We start from the raw sequence: 22549 nt of genomic DNA on the forward strand, positions 1-22549 counted from the left end.
GGTTCGAGCCCCGCGTCGGGCTCTGTGCTGACAGCTCAGAGCCTGGAGCCTGCTTCGGATTCTGTGTCTCCCTCTCTCTCTGCCCCTCCTCCGCTCACGCTCTGTCTCTGTCTCTCTCTCAAAAATAAATGAACATTTTAAAAAATTTTTTAAAAAGAACATCATTAGGGTATATTTAGCGCCTTCATGGGGAAGGTATGCCTAAACAAATTGTGTAGCCTGGGTTTCATCCTAATCTTGACAGAAATCCAAATGGAGTCCAAACGAGTAAAGTCTGACTGCCATTTTGAAACGTATAAAAGTTGACACATATAAGAGCTAAACTACGAGTGGAACTCTTACTCCATATTTGAAGATGGGTCAACCAAAGGTGGTTGCAAGAAAAAGGAAATTTTTCCATCTGAAAGGCGGAAAATAACGAGCAGTGGGAGCTAAAAATCCGAAAGACAGCTGAAGAAGTTCTGATTTGTAACTCCCAGGGTTTTAAGTGTTGAGATGAGTTTTCTTCATGTGAAACAAAAGGCAAATCAGTTAATGAGACTGAAGGTGAAGTGTTATGAATCTGGAGAGAAAGCAAGCTGACAGCTTGATTGGCATATTGAAGGAGAGGAGGAGAATGAATGGAAAATTTATCAGACAAAATTTGCAGATGCCTTTTTAACCTCCGAAATGAGCGGGGATGGGGATGGGGGGGGAAATGCATTCATCCTTAAAATAAATGGCTAAGGATTATGGGCCCTGATTTTCTGGAACCAGGGTGGGGATTTGTCCAACGAATATAAAATCTCGTCGACGCATCTAAAGGTATGAGACAAAAATCACAGGGATAAAATACCCATAAAGTACAATTGTGAGTTAATGTCTAATGGCTCTTGAGGTATTCAGCAAGGCCCAGGTACTTTGAGGACCAACCTGCCCAGTCCCAACAGAAATGAAAATAACTGGGCCCAAGCATCATACAGGTAGGAATAGCAGTATTGGAGGGTTTTGCCTTCCCCCCATCTTTTGACTAGGTTAGCTCCCGACCACATACGTTCCTTCTTTGTTTCGTGGCTTGTGACTTTTTCTCTGAAGTGCTTAGTTAGACAGTGTAGTTGGTGAACTTTTCCACTCGGCCCATTGACCATTTCTATGGCTCCCACCAAGCCGACGGCTTTAGAATTTGGAGTACAGCCTCGGTTCTGGATTTGTTCCTGAGGGTTGCACTCCAAACATGAAGGGTACCAAATAGCTCATGAGGACCAGGGGCCTTCCAACTTCCAAGGCAGACAGCGGTGACTTGAACGTCACGGGACCCATTGGTTTGGACCCTTCCTGCCTTGTGGTCACAGCCGTGATTGGGGCCAGACCAGGTCAATGTCTCCCGTGATTATCCTTTAGAGGCTGTGCCCTATGAGACATTTTCTTAACTTCTGATGGGTCACAAACTTATTCTTGGCTGTCTCCTTAAGGCACTGTTGAACCTAGATTGCTCTAGAGTAAGTGTATTAGGGGTCGCCTGGCTGGCTCAGTCGGTAGAACATGTGACTCTTGAGCTTGGGGTCATGAGTTCGAGCCTCACGTTGGGCGTGGAGCCTACTGAAAACAGAATAAAATAAAAATCTAAAGTAAGCGTATTAGGGGCGCCTGGGTGGCTCAGTCAGTTGAGCATCCGACTTTGGCTCAGGTCATGATCTCACGGTCTGTGAGTTCGAGCCCCATATCGAGCTCTGTGCTGATGGCTCAGAGCCTGGAGCCTGCTTCTGATTCTGTGTCTCCCTCTCTCTCTGCCCCTTCCCTGCTCATGCTCTGTCTCTCTCTGTCTCAAAAATAAATAAAAACATTAAGAAAAAAAAATTTTTTTTTAAATAAAGTAAGCGTATTAGTCAGGGCTCTCCAGAGAAACAGAATCAATAGGAGATCGATATCTATATCTGTCTGTATATCTCTATTTCTATATATATCTATAGATCTCTATTTCTCTATAGAGATATCTCTATAGAGATAATATCTTTGTATGTATATTATATATATATCATATATGTATATAGATATATCATATATATATCTTTCTATAGAGAAAGATAAAAACATAGGGATATAGATATCTAAAGAGAGTTATTTATTATAAGGAATTGGCTCACATGAGTCTAGGAACTGAGAAGTCCTAAGATCTGCTGTTGGTAAGCTAGAGACCCAGGAGAGCTGATGGTGTAAGTTCCACTCTGAGGGCAAGAGAAGACTGACATCCCAGCTCAGGGGGTCAGGCGGAAGGACGTCCCACTCACCGGGCATCTTTGTTCTATCCAGGTCTTCAACTGATTGGGTGAGACCCACCCACATTAGGGAGGACAGCCTGCTTTGCTCAGTCTACAGATTCAAACGTTAACCTCATCCAAAGACACCCTCACACACCCAGAATAATACTGGACCAAACGTCTGGGCACCCCACGGCCCAGTCAAGCTGCCATTAAGTTAACCATATCAGTAAGATTATCCCCAGAGGGAATGGTACCCACTTTCCAGGAAATATTCTGGGAGGGCTCTCCACCCACACCTACCAACCAAAATGTCTATGCCACCCTCATGTCAGTTCAGAAATAAATCAGAGGGGCGCCTGGGTGGCTCAGTCAGTTAAGCATCTGACTCTTGATATAGGCTTGGGTCACGATCTCATGGTTGATGAGATCTAGCCCCGCGTCGGGCTCCGTGCTGAGCATGGGATCTGCTTGGGATTCTCTCTCCCCCTCTCTCTGCTCCTCCTCCACTGCACTTGCTCTCTCTCTCTCTCTCTCTCTCTCAAAATAAGTAAATAAACTTAAAAAAGGAAGTAAATCAGAATAAGGAGATATTATTTCGTATGTATGGATGTATTAAAAGTAATGTTGCAATCGTCCAGAAGACTAATGAAAAGCCTTTATTTCTGCTCCTGTGTCCTCTGATCTCTGGAAAGCCTCGTGAATTTAGGACAGAACCCATGACCGTTTGGACTCCTCGGAAGAGTGAAAAAAGAACAAGCTTTTCATAAGTTCGCCCCCAAACTGGGACTGATTTCCAGATACGCCACCGGCTGGTCCTCTTTCCCCCTAGCTTCCAACTCCTCTTCTTCGACCTACGGATGCTCCTGGAAAGTGACCACTGTCATTCATCAGGAAGTTCCCTCCTGTCAGTGCTTACGTGACATGTTGGTTGCCGTCTTCCATTTATGCCGAGACAGCATCCAGATGCCCGATGCCTACCTTTACACAAACCCAAGGCTTATAGTAGCCCAAACACGATGAGGTTCTGTCATTAAAACTCCTGAATCCCTGTGGGTTCCATCGGGAAACAGATTTTGTTACAGTTTTAATAACCATTCCTGGTGGTAACTTTGGTTTTGTTTGCTTGCTTGTCTGTTTTGTCTTGTCTCATTGCCAAGCTGTGAGAAGTTCTGTAGAGACAGGGGGTTCATACGTCCCAATTTGCCTGGGACAGTTCTTAGTTTATGATAATTGCCTTGACCTAATTTGTTTATCTCTTTTTTTCATTCTCAAAAGCAGCCCCATATGGGGGACGAATCATGTGTTCACCCTATAAATAGGGGCCATTGGGCACAGATTAATGTTGTCTCATGGGTAAATGGTAAACAGCTCCACCGTGCCCCTCTGTGCATTTCTGAGACCAGATCGGAACTCCAGCATAGCTGTTTCTGGATGCCAGGGCCAACACCTGAAAAGGAGGTCCTTTTTGGACTAGTCTCCACCCTTCCACTTCAAGGACTACTGGAAATTTCTATGGTTTTGATCTTACATATTCCAGTCTCTTGGGCTTTCAAATTCTGCCCCAGAAGTCTATTCCTGGAACCCAGAGGTTTTTTTAGCCTTATTTTAATGTCAACTCAAGACATCTATCCTTTCCTTCAAACTTAATGTTTAAAATAAAAGTTTATACTTCCTTGAGAATCGGAAGGCTTTGATCCCTGTAAAGAACCTGCATTTGCCTATGTGTTTTTCACTCTAGACGGCAGACTTCTTTCCTTTGTAGGTCTGCATCAGTAGGATTGTCTAGTGTCCACGAGAGCCCAAGTCATTGCTCAAGACTGTTCATTTAGCTTAGCTTATTTGCCCCCAAATGTGAAACAGAGAAATCCTCATCCTTCTGACGCACTTAAGGATCGTGGTTCGGTTCCTTGTTATGGGACCTCTGCCAGAGTAGAAATCTGTGCTTCAGTCAAAGCCATGGGGCAAAATAGGGAAGGAAAAAGGCTGTGTGCCACAGCTGGACAGAAGCTGGACAGGCTGGGGACACCCGGCTGGTGGAGGGGAAATTCCCTGGTGCCCTGAGTCTCAAGAAGGGCTGTGGGATGAGCCTTCTTGTCCTTCTCTTCTTCCCCTCCCCAGCCCTTCCTGTTCTCTGACTTGAATTTATTTTCTTTTGCTCCCAACCTCTTGTCCTCTCTTCTCCTCCCCCTTCCCTTGCTTCTCCTTCCTTCTACCACGCCTTCCTCCTCTTTCTCTTGTTCCTCCTACTTTTTGGCATTGCACACTTTGTGTCTGTTCCTCACTCTGCCTTTGGCCCTATCAGTGGCTCCATCTTGCAATGGACAAAAGCTAGGAGTCCTCTCCCTGGGATAGCGCACAGTTGAACATACGACTTCTGGGAGTTCAAGATGCCTGAAGCTTTCCAGGTTAAGAGCCTTTGGAATAAGCGTGCTTGTGGTCTACTTCTTGTCATAAATCAAGTGATAAAATGGTTTCAAGGAATCACCGTAAGGAGACAGAAACAACCTCAGTGAAGTTGGCAAGGAGGTACTCCGCATGGATGTCAAAAGATTACACTAAATCGTAGAGCAGGCAGAGAGCTTTGGAGTGCATATGAGACCCAGGACAGTTTCCGATGTCTGCACACTCACAAAGTTGGTTGTTAAGCAACGCTGAAAACAGAAAATAGATGTCACCTACCTGATGACATCTATTCGTTCCATCTGCAGCCATCATTGGTGGTGGCTGTAGATGGCATCTTGTGTATACCACCAACCCCTAAAGTATTATCCACTTGTAAGGAGTGACATTCAAGTGAATTTAACTGGTCCTTAATGTCATAGCCCCAAGCAATTCTTTTTATAAATGAATACTCTGACCATCGAGGAATAATTGTAGGCTATTAGGAGTTATTTTTATTTTAATTTTTTAATGTTTATTTATTTTTCAAAGAGAGAGACACACAGGGTGTGAGCAGGGGAGGGGCAGAGAGAGAGGGAGACACGGAATCCAAAGCAGGCTCCTGGCTCTGAGCCATCAGCACAGAGCCCGAAGCAGGGCTCGAACTCACAGACCGCGATATCATGACCTGAGCCAAGGTCGGACGCCTAACCCACTGAGCCACTCAGGCGCCCCAGGAATTATTTTTCTTTTAAACACACAAGTGCACACACTTTATTTAGTCCCTGTTCTTTCCAAAATCTGTTTTAAAATTTCTTCCTCAAGGTCCTGTCCTGTCTATGGGCAAAAAAAAAAAAACCTACCTCTGCTTTGCATATTTCTTATCCTTCCCCAAATCTCCTATTTGGATTTTTTTCCCCTCATTTTCTACCTACTGCCCAGGAGAACCACATGACAATTTTATATTCAAAGGAATTTGCATGATATAAGTGCGCTCTTAAATAAGCATAATAGAAATGTATTGCTCTATTATAAATTACTAATATAATCTCATTTCCATCTGGGAATTCTATAAGGCATGGTTAAATTTTTAGTAATGGTAAGTTAATGACATATTAAAAATGAAACAGGAACCATTTATCTGAAGTATCAACAATATTATTATTATATGTTTTAAAAGGTCATCATTTATTTGAAACATAATTATAGAATGACTCTAAACCACACAGAGACTTACTTTTAAAAGTATACATTACATTTTCCCACTGATACTTAGCTGTATTTTAAACAGTGGTGGTTGGATTTTTAAAGAGAGGAAGCACTATATCATTATAGTGTGTTTGTCCTTTGAACAAATTTGGCCCATAGGGCAATGACCTTCTAAAATCAAAACCAACAGTGCCACATGAATGAATCGATAGTATTGGGTCTGCTCTTTTCTTTTGCCCTAGATTCAGGTTCTAGGGGTTATGTGAACTTAAGATAAAAAGGAATATGATGAAAATACCTTGGCTCGCTGGGGAAAAAAAAAAAACCACTTGGGCAAATGGGGAAGAGTCAAGTGTACCAGTTAAATGACACCGTTTTTTTTTTTTTTTTCTTTTTTTGGTAAAGATCTCTCCAAATGATTATGATAAACTGAATGTGGTGTGTGTCGGCAGTTAATGCCAGATTATTTAAGAAAACGAAGGGCGTAAATGATCCCAAAGAGGATATTTCAGGGCTTCTGTTTCACTTAACATGTATCTTCCTGCCGTGTTTTTCTTAAACAACTGCTTAAGCCGTTTTACGTTGCCCAAGGGGCACGTCTCAGTCTGGCGGTAAGGGATACAGGCTCCCTGAAGAGTGCTGTGATAGGAAAGACCCAGGTCAAATGAAATAGTTACCACAGGAATATTTACCCATAGAAAGGTGAAGTGATAAGAATGAATTGGTGTTTGTATCACACTATACAATGTATACAAATTTTGCATATATGTTCCCCAACTCCGGGAATAGGAAAAGTATACATAGTTATTACCCCGAGGTTACAGATGGATGGATGGATGGATGGATGGATGGATGGAAACAGAGGGAAAGAGGGGGAGAGAATGAATCGATAACAGGATTTTATTCTTTTATTTATTTACTTTTTTTTTAAATGTTTACTTTTGAGAGAGAGCCAGAGCACAAGCGGGGGAGGGGCAGAGAGAGAGAATGAGACACAGAATCCGAAGCAGGCTCCGCACCATCAGCACAGAGCCCGACTCGGGGCTCGAACCCACAGACCGTGAGATGGTGACCTGAGCCGAGGTCAAGAGTCAGACACTCAACCAACTGCGCCAAGCAGGTGCCCCTGGATGCTAAGCATTTAACCCCACCCTCCGCCAAGATAAGGTGCTTTGGCTTTGGTGATGGTGGTTTGTTCACGATGTTTCATCCTTCTCAACTGGTATAGGGCAGAACAATTTTTGTAGATTTGAAAGACCCTAATTCAGTCATTTCAAACTCCAGGGCACCGAAAATTCACCAGGGGCACTTGTTTCAAAGGAGATGCCTGGTGGGGGGTTGCCTGACTGGTTCAGTCTGCAGAGCATGTGACTCTTGATCTCGGGGTTCTGGGTTTGAGCCCCACGTGGGGTGTAGAGACTACTCAAGAATAACATCTTTTTAAAAAATGAGATGCCTGGGCCCTACCCCCAGATATTCCAATTGAATTTCTCAAGCAGGGCCAGTGAATTTGAATTTTTGCCACCCTCCGCACCCCCAACCCCGGGGAATTCAAATAAATGAGATCGAGAGACTCAAGTAGCCCTCAAAACGTTTCCAACAAGATGCGTCTTGCCCATCTAGGCATACCCTTTCTTTTGAAGCTGATTCATAGAACAAATTGAGAATTCATCCAAATGCTTGGAGCTCTCATAAGGGGGTGGGTGATCTTTGTAAATCCCTCTCTGTTTACGACGAATGCTCTGTTTTCTCGAAGCACCTTGATCATATGGATGAATGAATCTTGGGCTATGTTCTGCTGTGGGTCTGTCGATCTGTCTCACTTGACAGTGGGCTACCAAAGGCAAGGGCTTCCCTGTTAACAGTCTCTCCCTTGCCTTGAACTTGCCCGGAAGAGGTTTGCAATAAATGCTCACTTGATTGGCCTAAATGGACAGGATTTTAAAAATGAGAGACGTGTGTGCTTTCCTATTCCAAGAATTGCTCAAAATTGCCTTGAGATAATTCTCTCCTCCCCCTGGGCAGGGGAAGCTGCCTTTAGGTTCTTTCTACCCTCTGAAGAGGCACGTGGAAAATACGGTTTTAAAGGGCTGTTCCCCATGTTTCAGGCCTCCCTTCAGCCCACCCCAACCACAAACTGATGGAGAACAGAGAACTGACCTACCCATATTTTCCTAAAGTATTTTCTCATATAACACTTGGATCCAAGTAGAAAAATTTCACTGAAATGTTGAACCCATTGGAAAGCTTTTTAGTGAGGTCTCTGTTCAGGTCTTGCTTGATTAGTTATGAGCCTGAACCACATGCGTGCGTGCACACACACACACACACGCGTGTCCTAGCAACAACATCTGCAAAAATGTCCATGACCATCGTTCCATCGTGCTACTCAAAAATATAAAAGAAAATGAGTTAAATAAAAACACACAACAGTGAATGTGTCTGCTGGGAGAACTTCCTTGTGTTTTACATTATCACAGCTCAACATTAAGTCAGACCCTTAACTTGATTTTAATGTATTTAAGCAATAACCATCAAGGCACAGGGTACTTTCTGGGAATTAACGAGAGGCACCGAGGGTTGATGGCCCAAAGTCAAACCAAGGACCGTTAACCCCAGCTGGCTATTAATTCCCCAGGAAATGCCTGGGGCTGAAGCTGGTATTACTATTTATAAGCCCTTTATATATATGAAGAAAAGAAATACATATATCCCCCCTGCCGTGCCTTCATTTTGCAGAGTGCTGTGGGAAAGTGGGGAGCTGAATCACAGTGTTGCTGCCGCATCAGGCCTTTTCTGCTAAATTAAAAGTAATTATCAAAATGAAGGCTTTGGTCTACAGCCAAAGACATACGTCAGAGCCCCCACACCACCCTCCTCTTCCTCGTCCCTGCCACCGGTAAATTAAGGGGAACCATTAACGGCAGCACCTTCCCGGGACATTTTTTAATGAGGTCTAACACACAAGCCGTAAAGTGCATGAATCTTAATCTTAAGCGTACAGATCAAGGCTTAGAACACTTCCAGAACCCCTTAAAGCCTTCCCATTCTTTCACCCACGCCGCACCCCAGCAAAAGGGGGTCACAATTCTGCCCTCGATCCCAGAGAGTCGTCTTGCCTCCTCCTAAATGTCATACAAATGGAATCATACAATGTGTACCCCCTTTGTGTCTTTCTTTTTTCCCCCGCACCCAACATTGTGTCTGTGAGTTCACACAGGTGGTCGTGTGTCGGCCTTTTGCATTGGTGCTCCAGTGTGACTTTCTTTTTCTTTTTAAATGTTTACTTACTTTTGAGAGGGAGGGCGCGCTCATGAGTAGGGGAGGGGCCCAGAGAGAGAAGGGGACAGAGGATCCGAAGTGGGCTGTGCACGGAGGGCACAGAGCCCGATGTGGGGCTCGAACTCACAAACCGCGAGATCATGACCTGAGACGAAGTCAGACGCTTCACCTCTCCAGTGTAATTTTCAAAGGTGTTGAAGGTTTAGAAAGACAGAAACAGAAAACGTTTGTCTTTTGCTGACCTGTAAGAGGGATTTCCGCCTCAAAACGTGAATGTCTAGATTTTTAAAAAAAATTTTTTTTAATGTTTATTTATTTTTGAGACAGAGAGAGAGACAGAGCACAAGCGGGGAAGGGGCAGAGAGAGAGAGGGAGACACAGAATCCGAAGCAGGCTCCAGGCCCCGAGCTGTCAGCACAGAGCCCGACATGGGGCTCGAACTCAGGAACCATGAGATCGTGACCTGAGCCGAAGTCGGATGCTTAACCGACCGAGTCACCCAGGCACCCCCATAGTATTATTTTTTAAACTTACTCTGAATTCTGGATTTAGTGGGTGCGAGTAATTATCAGCTATAATATATTCACTGAATCCTCCCGTAGCTTTTCATCTGGGGGCGCAGTGCACATGATGGGCAATCGTTAACAGGGAGCCCACTGCCCTACCGAAATATTAGGAGATACTCTCTGAGCGAAGATTCCATGTTTCAACTGTTGAATATAAAAAGTGTACGGCACGATGATTAAATCACGTGTTGGGCAGTTACCCTGGTCGTCCATTGCTGTGTGACAGGTCACCCCAACTTCGTAGCAGAGAGAAGAAGCTATTCTATTAGGCTCTCACATTGTGCAGGCAGGGGACAGGGGACAGCCAGTGTGGCTTACTTAGTTCTCTTCCACCGTGTCTGAGGCCTCAGCTGTGACGATTCAGACCACTGTGCGTGGCCTGAGTGGCTAAGCACTGGAATCATGTAGATGTTTCGTTACCAATGGGTCCAGCGGGGGCACCTGGGTGGCTCAGTCGGTTCAGCGTCCGGCTACGGCTCAGGTCGTGATCTCACAGCTCGTGTGGGGCGATTTGAAGGCCGGAGGTGATAACTGGAAGACCTATACACGGTCCCTCCGTGTGACTTGGGCTTGCTCACAGCCTGGCATCTCAAAACAGTCGGACCTCTTGCATGGTGGCTCGGGGCTCCAAGAAAGAATGTTCTAGCAAATGAGGTAGAAGCTCACACCGCCTTTTGTGATCCGGCCTCGAAAGTCACCCAAACCGCTTTCGCCGGACTCTTTTGGTTAAAGCAGTCAGCCACCTGGCAGGATTCCAAGAGGGCGACGGGGGACAAAGATCCCCACCTGTCGATGGAAGTATCGGAGAATTTGCAGCCATGTTCCCAAATCATGACAGTTATGCATTCACTAATGACTTCTATTGAATTGCATAAAATCTTCACCGTCCCCAGAAAGCCAAGACCGTGTTGGCTTCCACAGGAAAACAATGGAACTTGAAGCTGTTGATTTGGGACTGTTTAATACTCTGGTACCCAACTAACTTTATTCTGTACTCACGGGACATCTTGGATCTTCAGGGAAGTCTTTAAACCAAGCCCTCCCATTAACGCGCGAGTGCCTTTGCTTTTTCCCCCATTAGAGCGAGGGGACCTTTCAGCTGACAGCTTCTCCTCTCCTGTCTCCTCACCCCTTCCTAGCCAGTGCTGTAACTTGAGATTTTCTACCTACTTCCTCCCTGTCGGAGCTGAAGGGGAATTTCCTGCTTCCTGTGTGAGCAATGAGTACGCCTTACCTTAGAAAATTCTTGCTGGCTGGGAAGCTGCGATCCAGCTAAGGAGATAACGGTGAAGTAGAAGAATCGATATCTGAGGCCACAACCCAGGTCGATAACCTTGCGGTGAACGTGGCCCCAGTTATCTAGCAAACAGTTGCGCAGAGTGTTTGCGTTTGTTATCGAGCAGATTCGTCATTTTGTAACCATCAATCTTTCTGTATGTTTGTGTGTTCTAATCTAGAATCAAATGGTCCACAACATCAGAGGGCACTAGGAGTTCGTATGTTGGTTCACTCTACGCATCTTACAGAGGAGGACACTGAGGCCAGGGAAGTCGCCGGGGAGCCTTCTCCAAGGTCAAATGGGTAGAAACTAACGGAGCACAGAATGGAGCCCAGGCCTTCTTACTGCCGGTCCAGGCTCTTTCCATGCAGAGAGAGAGGGAGACACAGAATCTGAAGCAGGCTCCGGGCTCTGAGCTGTCAGCACAGAGCCCGACGCGGGACTTGAACTCACAGACCGCGAGATCATGACCTGAGCTGAAGTCGGACGCTCAACCGACTGAGCTGCCCAGGTGCCCCTAACTATATGACTTTAGATATGCTCTCGACCCATTCTTAGATCCATGCAGCGCCCTTCAGACTTACTTTTAAAAATGCTACCCACAGAGGCACCTGGGAACAGAGGAACTAAGATACCTGTCTCTTTTTGCTTTTCCCTTTCTCCTTCCTGTCACTAGATTGAGGGTGGGACTTTGGTAGGAAGACCAATGGGTTGGAAGAGCCGGAAGAGCTGTTGGCCTTGGGTCGTATTTTTCTGGGGTTTTAACAGTATGTGGGACCTTTTCCCCCAGAGGCATATTTGGTATTTTGTTAAGTTTATTTATTTATTTTGAGAGAGACAGAGACAGCATGAGTAGGGGAGGGGTAGAGAGAGACAGAGGGAGAGAGAGAACCCCAAACGGGCTCCCCACGGCCAGCACAGAGTACAGAACCCACGAAGCCAGGAGATCATGACACGAGCCAAAACCAAGAGTCGGACACTCAACCCACTGAACCACCCGGGTGCCCCCATGGAGGCACAGTTAGGACCAGGGGTTACCTTCTACTTAGCAGATGTCTTTAGCTTCAAAGGGCTGACGGTACCAGGACAAGGTTCAGAGGACAGGAAGTGTTTGCATGAGATTCAAAGGTAAGAGGTAGAGACATCGCAACCTCACATACTCCACATTTTCCCAAGGCAGCCTTGATTTCCATTTTTGGCTAATTGTTTAGCCATGTATTAGATGGAGGGCTTTCCAAGCAAACTAAGAATAGAAAAAAAAAAACCTTTTTCAACGTGGTTAAGAAAATCTAGGGCTGGGCGCCTGGGTGGCTCAGTCAGTTAAGCGTCCGACTTCAGCTCAGGTCACGATCTCACAGTTTGTGGGTTCAAGCCCCACGTCGGGCTCTGTGCTGACAGCTCAGAGCCTGGAGCCCGCTTTGGATTCTATGTCTCCTTCCCTGTTCCTCCTCTGCTCACGCTCTGTCTCTCTCTCTCAAAAATAAATAAAGGTTAAAAAATTTTTTTTAAAAAGAAAAGAAAATCTAGGGGTGCCTGGCTGGCTCAGTCGACCGAACATGTGACTTCTGATCTGGGGGTTGTGAGTTCGAGCCCCACGCTGGGTGTAGAGATTACTTAAAAATAAAATCTTTAAAGAAAGGAAGTAAGGATCCTATAGTAAATTAGAAATAAGACACCGTTTTCCTAAAAGGTGATAGTAAGATCTGCCTCTCAAAAGCTTGGACAAGCCTGATGTACCATGAAGCATATTTTTTCCAAAGTCCAGAAAAAATAAATCGTTTTTATTTTTTTAATTTTTAAAAAATGTTTAATTTGAGAGAGTGCAAATGGAGGAGGGGCAGAGAGAGAGGGACAGAGGATCTGAAGTGGGCTCTGTGCTGGCAGCAGTGAGCCCCATGTGGGGCTCAAACTCACCAACCGTGAGATCATGACCTGAGCCAAAGTCGGACGCTCAACCGACTGAGCCACCCAGGTGCCCCAGAAAAAATAAATTTTATAGAGATGTGCCTAAAGTGAAAATTGCATTACTAAATAAAAGTGACAATCTCCTATTTTTTTAAGATTTATTTATTTATTTATTTATTTATTTATTTATTTATTTTTTCGAGAGAGGGAGAGAGAGAGCGTGCCGGTGTGAGTGAGAGCGGGGGAGAGGCAGAGAGAGAGAGGGAGACAGAATCCCAAGCAGGCTCTGTGCTCTTAGCACGAGAGCATGATTCAGGACTCGAACTCACCAACCATGAGATCATGGCCTGAGCTGAAATCAAGAGTCAGACACTCAACCGAATGAGCCATCCTGGCGCCCCTTCTAATTTTTGTGTGGATAGAACAAACATCCAAGTCCCTTTTAGGACCATTTGAGATCATACTTTCAGAAAAATCTAGAAAGACTTAGTGAACTTGATCGGACCTTCCTTTTAGTCTTGAATTCAGAAGTCCTCTCCTCTCCCTTCTCCCTGACCCAGGATTTACAGGAACAAAAGGGACTTAGGACAAACTATGCACATGTGAAATAGGAAAGGGAAGACTTTTCCACCCTCAGGAGCTACCGGTATAAAAAGCACACAGCACCTGTACGTTTGACCTCATTACAAAAATGTATTCTGGGGCACCTGGCTGGCTCAGTCGGTAGAGCGTGTGACTCTTGATGTCCGGGTTGTGAGTTCGAGCTCCATGTTGGGCGTAGAGATTACTTCAAAACAAAATCTTAAAAAAAAAAAATGTGTTCTAACCGAGATGTCCTTTGAAAGACATTCTGAATTTTCAGTGGAAATGGATGTTAAAAATCTGTCTCAATCATTGACAGCTGTATTGTGGTTATGTAAGAGAATGTCCTTTTTGGAAACACATTCTGAAAAATTTAGGAGCAAAGGGACATGATCTCATCAATCTGTTCTAAAATGGTTTTGAAAAAATACACACGCGCGCGCACACACACACACACACACACACAGATGAGGATGATAAAGCAAATGGGGCAAGATGTAAACCATTCGTGAATCTGGGCCAAAGGTACACGAGAGATCCTCAAATTTGAAATGATATCAAAATAAAAAATTTCCAAAAAATGTCTAAATCGTATACCTTTTTTTTTTTAAAGAATATTTGTTTTTGAGAGAGAAAATATGAGCGGGGGAGGTGCAAAGAGAGGGGGACAGAGGACCCAAAGCGGGTTCTGTGCTGACAGCAGCCAGCCCAATGTGGGGCTCGAACTCATGAACCGCGGGATCATGACCCGAGCCGAAGCTGGATGCTCAACCAACTGAGCCACCCTGGCACCTCAAAATTGTATACCTTTCACAGCCACTGATGTAAGCTACCTGTCAATATCACATCTTCGTGGTGCCTAACCTGAACCGGAACTCTACAGACAAGGTTTTCTTTTTTCTTCTTTTTTTATATGTTTAGTTTTGAGCGAGAAAAACAGAGAGCGAGCAGGGGAGGGGCAGAGAGAGAGAGGGAGACACAGAATCTGAAGCAGGCTCCCGGCTCTGAGCTGTCAGCCCAGAGCCCCACGCGGGGCTCAAAGTCACGGACCGCGAGATCATGACCCCAGCCGAAGTCAGAGACTCAACCCCGACTGAGCCACCCAGGCGCCCCTCCAGATGAGGTTTTCAAATGATTCTTCGAATGTAGAGCCCCCGTCTATTATGTCTTCACAAAGAACCCATTAATACCGAAGCTCCAAGCAAAGTTCCTGTCTTTAATTAAGCAAAGTCGAACAAACATTTTGTCAGAAATAATTTTTCTGACAATCGGAGCTGCCTGTCGATATGGCCAGGTGGCCCCAGAAAAAATGATTGCTTCCCTGAGCTAGAAAGGAACAGGAAGAGTGGTTGGAGGAGAGCATTCTTGTTTAAATAGGGATGAATATTTGATAAATATTTGAAAGGTGATAAAGGAGAAGAGGGAGGTCTAAGAGGGGTCGCAGTAAAGACTGGCAGGTGAGAACCTAAGGAAATAATAGGAATTTCAAAAATCATCATTGCTGGTACCAACCCTGAGTTCCAGACTGGAAAGTAGAAACTGTTTTTTTGCCCCTTTGGTGCTGCATAAAACACATGAAAATGGCAAAACACAGGGTGACAAAAGGAATATGTCCAAACCTGGTGAGAAAATGAGTCCCAAAGACTGGTACAATGGATTTTAAAGAAAAAAAAAAAAAGCAGAAGAAAATTACCCATAATTTGTTGGAAATGGAATCTTACTCAGCGCCGCTTAATTTCTTACTTTGATGAAATGTGTTTATTCTTTCTGGTATTTTCTTGAAGGGACGGGGTCGTCTATCGAATTATAGTTCTACAAGAGTGAAAATGCACATAAGAATGGTGGTCATGTTTCTCGCTGGCGTCATGGTCTTCTGTGACCCGGCCTCAAATGTCATCGTATGTCTGTATTCCCACATTGCATTGGGCAAAGCAGTCCCCAAACGGAGCCCACAGTTCAAGGGTAGGGGACATAGGCTCTACCTCTTGAAGGAATGTCTGTCAAAGATATTAGCGATCATTTTTTACAATCGTTACACTGCATGACTGCGGCTGGTGCCTCGGTGCTTCCTTCCAGCCCGTCAGATTTCTACAAAGGCGAATTCACGGTCATTTCCCACGGACATTCCTTGATCAGCCATTGTATTAGTGTCTGATGTAGCGGCTTAAAACCACACTGACTTTTTCTATCACACTTCCGGAAGTCAGACGTGCAAAATGGGTCTTGCAGAGCTAAACTCAAGGCATCCATCGCCAGAACCGCTTTCCTTCTGGAAAGGAAGGCAAGAATTCTCTGAGGGGAGAATATGTTTCCTTGTGTCTCCCACTTAGTTCCTAGCGATCGCCTATATTGCTTGATTTGTGACTCCTTCCTTCATCATCAAAATGAACAGTGTTTCCTCTTCAAACCTCTCTCCCCACCCCTTCTCCCTGACCATGGCTTCTGTCCTGTCCTCACAGCTCCGAACTCGGACCCGCCTCCCTCTCTCTTATAAGAACCTTCGTGGTTACTTTGAGCCCACCTGGATAATCCGGGATCACCTCCCCATCTCAGGATCCTTCATTTATTTGCATCTACAAAGTGCCTTTTGCCATGTAAAGTAATACATTCACAGGGTCTGGGGATTAGAATGTGGACACCTTTAGGGGGTAATTATTCACCAGCCATAGCCAGGTGGCAGGAAGCAAAGGGTGGATGCTTGCCTTTAGAACCCCATGGTTACTCCGTACTGCTTTGTAAAGTGCGGATTTTAGGATGTGCTGGCCAAATTAAACTCTTAAAGAAACCAGAGGCAGTATGTTCCTTTTACCTCCAGAAATTGTTATTGAAAGTTGGATGATAATCATCCATTGTATGACTACCAGCTTAATCTTGCCTTCTAGTTGTCAGGCTTTTGTGAACGATTCCTGATCTGCTTTTCTAATTCTTCGTGGCAAAATTCTATGACAATTCTTTCCAGACTTAAGCCCACTGCCGGTCGCAGAGTCCATTTTCGAATAATGTGTGCCAAATGATTTGAATCTCTGTACTGCTGATGAAAATAATGGGTATGAGTTCTCTCTTTACCAGGTGGTGCCTTCACATTGCCAATAATAACCCACAAAATGTTTTCCTGAGAGAGTGTTTTCTTTCTGAGCACCATCATTTGCTTACGGAAGCGGTCAGATGATGTTTGTGATTCTGGCAAGCGGTAAAATAAATGAGATCTCTAGACAACTGGCAGCAAGCTGACATTGACCTTCTGAAGTAAGACGTTTTACACTTCTGTATCACAAATGCTAAAACTCGCCACCGACAAAGGGACTTTTCCCAATAATGTGTTTATCAAAGGAGAAGAGATGTAAATATCTCAGCTACTTAATTGCAGCAGAGTTCTCATGTGTACCTTCAATTTCTCCTCACGAAAACCCCGGGCCGGGCTGGCTAAAATAAATGCTCCTATTCTGATTTTGTCTGTATCTTCATTTTCTTTCCACTTAATTGGCCATGGTGGCCAATTCCCACCCCAACCCATGCTGAGCCATGTTGCTTACAGTTTTATATTAGGACTGAGATGTGAATTGCAGGGGATTTGTCTTTTCTTTTTTTTAATTTCATTTAATTTTTTAATTGTTTTATAATGTAGTTAACAGACCATGTTCTACTAATTTCAGGGGTACAATATGATTCAACAATTCTATACCTCACTCAGTGCTCATCATGAGAAGCGTACTCTTTTTTTTTTTTAACGTTTATTTATTTTTGAGACAGAGAGAGACAGAGCATGAACGGGGGAGGGTCAGAGAGAGGGAGACACAGAATCTGAAACAGGCTCCAGGCTCTGAGCTGTCAGCACAGAGCCCGACGCGGGGCTCGAACTCACGGACCGCGAGATCATGACCTGAGCTGAAGTCTGCCGCTTAACCGACTGAGCCACCCAGGTGCCCTGCGTACTCTTTTTTTTAATGATATAGTCGGATGTTAGTTTCGTTTTATGATATTAAAAAAAATTTTTTTTAACGTTCATTCATTTTTGAGAGACAGAGCATGAGCGGGAGAGGGGCAGAGAGAGAGGGAGACACAGAATCCGGGGCAGGTTCCAGGCTCCGAGGTGTCAGCACAGAGCCTGACGCGGGGCTCGAACTCAGGAACCGCGAGACAGTGACCAGGGCCGAAGTCTGACACTTAACAGACTGAGCCATGCAGGCAGCCCACACCCCCCCCCCCCACAGAATTGTACCCTTAATCCTCTTGACCTAGGTCACCCATCCCCCCCACCCACCTCCCTTCTAGTAGCCATCAGTTTGTTCTGCATAGTTAAGAATCTGCTTCCTGGTTTTGTTTTCTATCTGCCAGTGCTCAGAGTTAAGAATTCCCATCACGATGTCTACATCACTGATGATTCTATAGCCATTTCCACTTGCTAATGGAGAGATACGTACAAAAATGGAAACTTAAGGAGGAAACCTTTAGAAAGGGGGTTCACACATCAACCTCGCGGTGAGCAGAAACAAATAACTTTTAGGCAGAGTTATTTCTAGTAAATGATCCCCTCAAAGCTAGAAATCCGTATAACGTGTGCACATACCCCGTGTCAAAGTCACCGTCTTCTGTTGGTCTGTGAGTGGCTATAAAAGCTACTCTTCCTTGAGCACTGCATCTCCAAAGAGTCAGGCAACAGGTTTGCCCAGTGGGCTTCCACAGGGCTAGAGTTTCTCATTGGAAATGTCAGGAGATGCAAAAATGGGGGTCTTTAACAGAAAGCCAAGAACCTGCTAGAAAGCTAAAGTCTAAGCAACTAGACAAATCCAAAGGGTGTCCTGAATGTCTGGGCTAGAAGCAGGTATAAGTACAGAGCCAGGAACCTAAGAAACAGAGAGATGGAAAGAAATGGATATGGGTGGAAGATAGTAAATGGAGAGTATTCTGGGGCAAAAGCTTAGAACGGGAGCTACTGTCTATATTTTGCCTTTTTTTAAAGGTTTTTTTTGGGGGGGGTTATTTATTTATTTTGAGAGAGAGAGAGGGAGAGAGGGCACACGCAGGGGAGGGGCGGAGAGAAGGAGGGACAGAATCCCAAGCAGACTCCATGCCATCGTCGCAGAGCCTGATGTGGGGCTTGAACTCACGAACCGTGAGATCAAGACCTGGGCCGCGATCAAGAGTCCGCCACTTAAGTGGCTGAGCCACCCAGGTGCCCCTGTCACATTTTCTTCAGAGTCCCTTTTGGGTATGCCTTCCGTTTCCTGTTGCTGAAACCCTAACGAACGAAGAGTCAGTGAGATGGATATTGACTATAGGTGGCTGAAAGTCTAAACAGGTCTCAACGGTGTTGCTATCTGTTGCGTGAGCGTGTATTTTGTGCTATAGCTCACCTTGTTGGGTGACTTGTGATTCAGGAAGAAAACGCTTTATTCCTGCCTTTTAGTGGCTCCTGCCGGGACGACAAGACTGCCAGACGCTGTTAGAACACCATGAAGGCCATGCTAAATATAAAGGGCAGGGGAAGATTTGCCCAAGTTCACTTGGTGTTTTCAGGTAAAGTCTCTATTGGGAACACAAAGAAGGAATCACTGCTCGACCTCACGTTGCTTATCGGTGTTTGTTATATCTTTATCATAGAAGACCTTCCTGAATCAAGTCTGTTTTGGGTCAGGTTCCCCAGAACAGAGAACTGAGGGGAAGATTCAGGAAGCATCCCTTTATGGAGGACGTGCTCCCAAGAGAAACCTGGAAGGGAGCGGGGCGAGCAAGACCAGAATCCCTTTATGGAGGACGTGCTCCCAGGAGAAACCCGGAAGGGAGCGGGGCGAGCAAGACCCGGGAAGGGGGAAAAGCCACGAGTGTGAGTGCAGGAGTCTGCACCTCAGATCGTGTTCCCTTTGTGTCAAGAGAAGCGGCGGGGGGGGGGGGTGCTTTCCTACTCCTGCGTAGGTCAGTTGTGGCTTATGGGCTGCCCAGGGTAGGAGGGGGAGGGTGGAAGGAACATTAACCTGCCGGGATCACAGCAGATCCAGCAAAGTGAATCCAGTAGCCTTAGGGTAGGTCGCTGAAGGCAGTTACAGGTGTGAGCAGTTAGGAACAAAGTAAAGCAAGCGGAAACTAGGGGGTACATAGAACCCATAAAGGAGGGTCTAGGGGATCTGACCACAGGACCGTCAACGGGTGAACCCACGGTTAAGCAAACTCCGGGGGGAAAAACAGAAACCCAGCTTTCCTCATATGCACATATTTAGGCACTGGAGACTCTGGAGTCGATTGTGAGTGACATCTTGTATCTAAGGTGACCAAACAGTATCCCAGGATGCTGGATTTTCGGTGCCGAAACCCAGATGGTCCGAGGGAACCTAGGACGGTCAGTCACCCTCCCTGTATCTGAAAGGCCACCCAATGAAGGACTCTCAGGTTGCCTTATGGAAGTTCTAACCCAAGCAGAGGCAGCTGTTGAGTGTGGGAAGGTTGGAGACCCACCCTGATGTAGCTGCATTTGGAGCAGGAGTCTGGAGATCCGGAAGGAGATTGAGTCTCAACTAGGGACGTGGGGGGTGCTGCAGAAGAGGATGGGGAGGGCTTCCATTTTGGACTATCTTTAGGGCAAGGTGATGGCTTTTATGACCCAGGGCAGGAGAGAGTGTTCTTCTCAAGATACAAGTCTCTAGAGAGGATCCCAGTAATGGTGCTAGATCAGGATCAGAAACTCTCCACGGACCCTTTCCTGGGAAGTTTCTCCCAGATAAAACTCCCTCAGTATTGTTCTCATGCTCCTTAGTCTCCAGAAAGAAGGGCAAGGGGGGGAAGATGTTTGACTGTGCGTTTGCATTTTTTGTGTGACACTGAGTTCTATTGATGTGATAATAAATTTCCATTTAGCAAAATTCTTGTTTAGCTTCGTTTCAGATCTAATGGGAATGACGATGAGTAAGAACACTTCAAATTATATCAATTTTCTATATGAGAAAATATGCCATTTTCGTGCCATTTTTGTTTTTTAAAAAGGGGGAATCAAAAGGTGATTCATGACTGCAGCTTTTAACTTATGTATGAGTTGAAACATTTTCTAAAGAATGTTGGCATGATGATTTCATCCTGGATAAGCTGAGAATGTTTGAGTGAGGGTTTTAAGTTATTGAATTAGAGACAAGTTTGTATGCAGGCGTCAATTGTAACTGTAAGAATCTTTTGGATTTAGTGATTCCCGGAGCTGGAATGGGGGTTCGGAGGCCTTAACTGCAGATGAAAAATATTTAGGGAGCTTTAAAATGCCCCAGGGCCCAGACCCCGCTCAAGACCAGTGAAATCTGAATTTCCGGGAGTGGAGTCCGGGCAGGTGGGCTTCATGGGCCCACGATGTGTGTCGGTTCCACGGGGTCCTGCACTTACAAGGGCCCTGCCTTGGGTTTAATGCTCTGCCGTCTTGAAACCCGAAGTCATTTTTTGAACGAGGGGCCCTGCAAATTATGTAGCAGGCCCTGGGTCTGGGCATTAGCATCTTTTTTAAAAGCTTCCCAGGCGGTTTCGGTGTAGGAAGCACTGAATAAAGTGTACTAATAAAGAAGCTTTGGATCAGCTTGCCAGTAAACAGTGGCCTCTCTGCTGATGAAAGAACCCGGAGCCAAAGCCTCTCGAAAAGACTGGCGGTTGCCCCGCCCCTGCGCTGCTGAGCTGGGCCTTCCCCCCGCCCCCCCGCCCCCCCCCCCGCGAGGCTCCTGACCCCGCCCACTTGCCCTGTGTCAATGGAAACTTGCAAGGGGCCTAGCGGTGTGAGCCTTGTGGGAAGCGCCTACCGCATCTCCTACGTCTAGCCCTGGAACGTAGGGTTAGACCCACAAGGGTGAGCACTGCCTTCCCCCCCCACCACCCCGGTCCCAAAAGGTGAGACCTCACCCTTAGCAGGACAGAGACTAGGGAGAAAAGAAGGCAGAAAGCCCGAAGTCCTAAGTGCCTTCCCTTACTGTCCTCACCCTCCGGAGGGGACCTTGGGTGAATCTTGTGTCCTTTGAGTCAGAGACTTCCCTCCCCCATCTCTGCGGTTGGAACACTTGGACTTCTGCACAGAAAGCAAGGAAACTCCAGAGCACCTGGGTGGCTCCGTCGGTTAAGCCTCCGCCTCTCGGTTCGGACTCAGGGAGTACTGGAATGATCACTTCGGCCTTGGGCAGTGGGTAAGTTTTGTCCTCACTGCAGCCTGGGATTGGCTACCTTTCCCCTGCGCCCCTCCCCAAGGTTCAGTGCCCTGAGACCCACCTGCTGGGTGGCATTTCCAGGCACAAATCAGCCACCCTAGTCACACCATCAGGTAGGCTTACTGGTTGATGGAGTTCACGTGACTGTGATCGTCATAACAAAAATACCATGAGTGGACCACTAGCATTTTGGATTGTCGACTTTTCTTCATGGGCCCGATTAAAAAAAAAAAAAAAATCTAGGGGCACCTGGCACCTGGGTGGCTCAGTCGGTTAAGCATCCAGCATCGGCTCAGGTCATGATCTGGTGGTCTGCGAGTTCAAGCCCCACATCGGGCTCACTGCTGTCAGCACAGAGCCCGCTTTGGATCCTCTGTCCCCGTCCCCTGCTTGCACTCTCCCCCAAATAAATAATAAATATTTTTTAAAAATCTAATATAAAATTTGCTTTCATTCTACTGTAATACTTTGATTCGATTTGTGGGCTAGAGTTGAGCCACTCCCGCACATTTTCGGGAAGGACTAACTCCAGGGAGGTCTCGAGCAACTCCTGACTGCTTCAAACATTTTCAAAAGTTTCTAGAGTCTAGGTATCGGAGATCCAGCCACAGGCACACAGAGAGAATTATTCCGGTTTTCCTTTCTTCGGAGAATTGACACTCTGCTTTTTCTTTCTCCTGGCACTTCTCACTAAAGAACCACGCTATTCATGTTCCAAGCGGTGCAGTCTTCTCTCACACGGATTTGGTTCTCTTTTCCCGATAATATACGAGGTGGGAGGATTTCTGATATTGACTGTGGGTTTGTTTATATCGGGGTCTGTCCCAGGCGTACATTTCAAAAGGAGTTCGGCACTAACAGCACACCTCCAGCATCTCCATTAAGGAAGGACACTGGGGCTGCTTCTAATTGGAATTCGGAGGTGGGGGGCAGGCATAGGGAGTC

The sequence above is a fragment of the Panthera pardus genome, unplaced genomic scaffold (assembly GCF_024362965.1).
Source record: "Panthera pardus isolate Hobbes unplaced genomic scaffold, ASM2436296v1 HiC_scaffold_27, whole genome shotgun sequence".
Lineage (NCBI taxonomy): Eukaryota > Metazoa > Chordata > Mammalia > Carnivora > Felidae > Panthera > Panthera pardus.